This window comes from Lolium rigidum, chromosome 6 (assembly GCF_022539505.1).
Source record: "Lolium rigidum isolate FL_2022 chromosome 6, APGP_CSIRO_Lrig_0.1, whole genome shotgun sequence".
Classification (NCBI taxonomy): Eukaryota; Viridiplantae; Streptophyta; class Magnoliopsida; order Poales; family Poaceae; genus Lolium; species Lolium rigidum.
In genome coordinates, this window is record NC_061513.1 from 317,770,953 (window position 1) to 317,774,843 (window position 3,891).

General features: G+C 45.2%; 1 long non-coding RNA gene across 1 annotated transcript; it reads left to right on the plus strand.

Annotated features, from left to right (window-relative positions):
* Nucleotides 1-376: 376 nt before the first annotated feature.
* LOC124659412 lies at nt 377-1,337 on the plus strand. The gene is made up of 3 exons (XR_006989570.1): nt 377-524; nt 609-809; nt 1,258-1,337. It is a non-coding gene; the product is annotated as an uncharacterized LOC124659412 (long non-coding RNA).
* The last annotated feature ends 2,554 nt before the right edge of the window (nt 1,338-3,891 follow it).

Sequence of the window (3,891 nt, forward strand, 5' to 3'; positions counted from 1 at the left end):
CCAAGTATATAGTTACAAGTTACAACTAGGCGGTGTATTGCACTTTTCTTTCTGAAATCTGCGCTTTACTGTTCATCTGCCACTGGACATTCTTAAGTTTTTGCCTCTTGCATGTTCTTTGACAAGTAATAGAGTAGACCTGACCTGTCACTCTACATTTGCATTGCAGTGTACTGAGAGTCGACAGTTTGGATGGTATGCATTGTCAGCTATGAACGTTTGCCCTTGTTTAGTTGGCTTGTCGTTTTGTCCTATTTGGCTAAGCTGTATGCCGCAGCGGTTGTACTCGTATTGGTTCCTGTGAACTCTTTTGGCTTTATTAATTTAAAGTCGGGCATATCTATGCCTATTATCTAAAAAAAAACGTATAGCCTAATAGCTGCAGCATGGTTATGAAATTTAAGTACTCTACCAAAAAGGGGACTACGGGCTTCAACATCAGTAAATTAATTAGGAAATAACACTTCCAAGATCATCTACTGCCACCAAGTTCATGTAGATCAAATGTTCATAGCCATCAGCAGGTAAACACCGTGAACATCAAACATATTTGATTTCAATACTAATTACGAATATTTATGACAAATATTGCTTCCAAAAACTTCAAGGTGCATGAATTCAGAGGCTGGACGTGATGGAAAATCACAGCTGAGATTTATAGTGTTGCGATGCTAATTTAGAGATCTTGGCAAGCAAGATGTATGCAAATTATTCCGTCGTCTCCTCAACAGCTTCTGGATGTTCGAAAATACAAAGCTACTGGCTGGTTTTGAATACTACTTCCGAACCTAGCCAAAGAGAAGCAGGAGGTGTGTTCTAATATCAAGTATTATTTAGACGACATATCTCTGATTCCATAAAAGAAATTTCTGTGTCGTAGCTGAAATCAGATGGTTGCTCTTAGCTATAAGATCTATAATTTGTGCAGGGCATAATTAGATGGATTTTCCTGAAACCAAGCATGTCTGGAACTTTCAAATTGGTTGCTAATTTCTACAGAAATTACACCTTTAAGAAGTTTCCATGATTTTGGGTTAGCAAAAAGGGCCTGTTATAGTGATTTTCCTAATATGGAGGATGTATCGCTAGATTATATGGGAGCTTGAGGGGGAGTACACACACATTTCGTGGTTTTGGTTTCCGTTATCTCTTTTTTTTCATTCTTTCGCTTTCATTTGCTTTGGTGGCAGAATAATTCATTGAATAACATAAACAAATCCAAACCCTGTGGGTGCTAATAGATTGTTCTATTTTCAGGTTGTCTTGCTGTTAACACTAATTGCTGCAAGAAAATGGCAACTTATTTTTGCCTCTAATTTAGTGTGATCAGTTCACCGACACCACTCATGACGCCACTCCTAAGTTGAGAATATACGAGAGCTCATTGTGCCTGTAGCTGATCAGAACAACAATCAACTAAAGCATTGTTTTCTTCCAGAGAACTCTATGGTTTGTTTTGCTATTATTTCTTAGATCATGTTCAGCTCTTTCCATGGTTCCAAGGCGATGCATATCAGTTGAAGAACAAGCGTGTTGCTCAAGTTTAATGTTGCACGCAAGGTAATGATATGCGCTCACTTCTTAGGAATGCCTACCGGAGATTTTACATTTTTAGAGCAGGTGTGGTATTTACCGATTAAACCTTATTGTTTTTTCGGTAATATGTTTCACCGCTATTATAGAATTCTATGAACAGATACCTTTTTAATGATAGAGTGTAGAGAAGTACTTCTGATGATCATATTGGAAAACAAGTTAACTGAATATTCATTGTTCTGGTTTACAACAGAGTCACATGTTAATTGATTTGTTACTGCTTTAATTGGTATCTCATAATCCTATACTCTATTGCAGAGCCATGTGAACTAACACCTGGATGAAACTCTTGCAGGCAAGGGGTCACAAAGACTTGAATCTTCTAGGTTTACTTAATGGCTAGAACAAAATCGTCATCTGATGCCTTCACCACCATCCGAGTCATGACTAGAATCTTAGAAACCCTCTTCACCGCCTCATTGGGCTATCTATGGATTGTGTGTCAGTGGAGCAATTGGTCTAATGCACATATATGGATAGCCACTATGATCTGTCAAGATAAACACAATGGCCAAGTAAGTGAACAGTGACAGTTCTAGATGATTCATTAGTTTATGTACATACGAAGATATCGAAAACAGTGAGTTGACGTTCCGTATTGTTATATCTCATTTTTCTCTATTCTAACAAAGGGTACTTAAAATGTAGCTATCCATCAACAATTTAGAGCCTATCCAGTGAAATTATTTATGTGTCAATATATCATGATTTACCAGTAGCTTGAATGCTAATATTTGCGACTGTAGACTGAGCATGACATATCATGTTTATTTTTTTATTTCATTCTATGCATCTCCTTGCAACTTTCGATGATATTGTTGTCGAGGTTTTGAAGGCAGGTGAAAGTGAGGTGGCTTAGCAGGCACCACAAGCGTTTGCCTATTTTTTGTTGCTATTGCACTATAATTGACGTACAGATCTTGGTTACTGACGTTAGATCTCTTGACAGTTATTTTCTTAACTTGTCTTGTGTTAGAGTTGTATATGGCATTGTATAGATATATGTGTGTGTTCCGGTATGATCTACCGTGTGTATACTTGTTGTACAAGTCTTTACCCATATATAATGATGCCAGCCGGTTTGGGGCAAACCACGGCAAACAATTGTTTCTGACTTGGTATCAGAGCGACCGATCCACCTAGGGTTTTCTCGGTCCTCCTTCGAGACGCTGCCGCCGCGCCTTCGTAGCGCCGCCGCCGCCTCTCCTCCGTGCAGGCTTTCGCCGCACCGTGCTGCTGTCCTCGCGCGAGATGTCGTCCGCGCTGCAGCTCTCCACCTCCGCCGGCGCGTTGGCTTCCGCTTCCGCTCCATCTATCCCCGCCGGCGCCATCATCTCTGCCCCAACCGGTTCCACCCTCAACACCATCACGGTCCGCCTCGACCGCTCGAACTTCCTGCTTTGGAAGATGCAAGTCGTCCCCAACATCGCCGGCCAAGGATGGTACGGCTTCCTGGACGGCTCGGCTACGATGCCGTCGGCTACAGTCACCGAAGGATCAGGTGCCGATGCCGTGACCAAGCCCAACCCGGAGTACGCCAATTGGTTCTACACCGATCAGCGGGTTCTTAGCATCCTCGTCGGCTCTATGACGGAGGAGATTCTCGGCCACCTTGTCGGCCGCAGCACATCGGCGTCCGTGTGGGGATGCCTTATGACCATGTTCTCGGCTCAGAACAGGGCCGGAGCGCGCCAGATGCGGCGCCAACTGACGTCGGAGAAGAAGAATGATCTCACCGCCGACGCCTACTTTCACAAGATGAAGGGATATGCCGATGCCATGGCCATGGCCGGCCACCCTATAACCGACGACGAGCTGGTGGACTACATCATCATCGGTCTCGGGCCGCAGTACGCGTCCCTTCAGCACTCTCTCACGGTGCTTGCTGCCACCGGCGCCGATAACCTCAGTTTGTCGGCGTTCTACTCCATGCTGCTCAACTGCGAGAAGATCAACGAGCAAAACTTTGCAGCCCCTGAGTTCTCCACCTCCGCCAATGCTGTGTCTAGGCAAGGCGATGCAAACCGTGGGGGAGGGCGTCCGTTCGTTGACAATAACGGGGGTCGCTTCGGCAGCCGCCCAAACGGCCAGCCTTCCGGGGGTGGTCAGCAGCAGCAGCCACAGGGTCAGCGCGGCAACCGTCCAAATCAAGGGGGCGGTGGTGGTGGCGGCAATGGTGGTGGCGGCAACAGCGGTGGTGGCAAGGGCGGCCGCCGTCGCAATAGGCCACAATGCCAAATTTGCACGTACTGGGGACACGACGCGCTCCAATGCAAACAGCGTTTCAACCAGGCG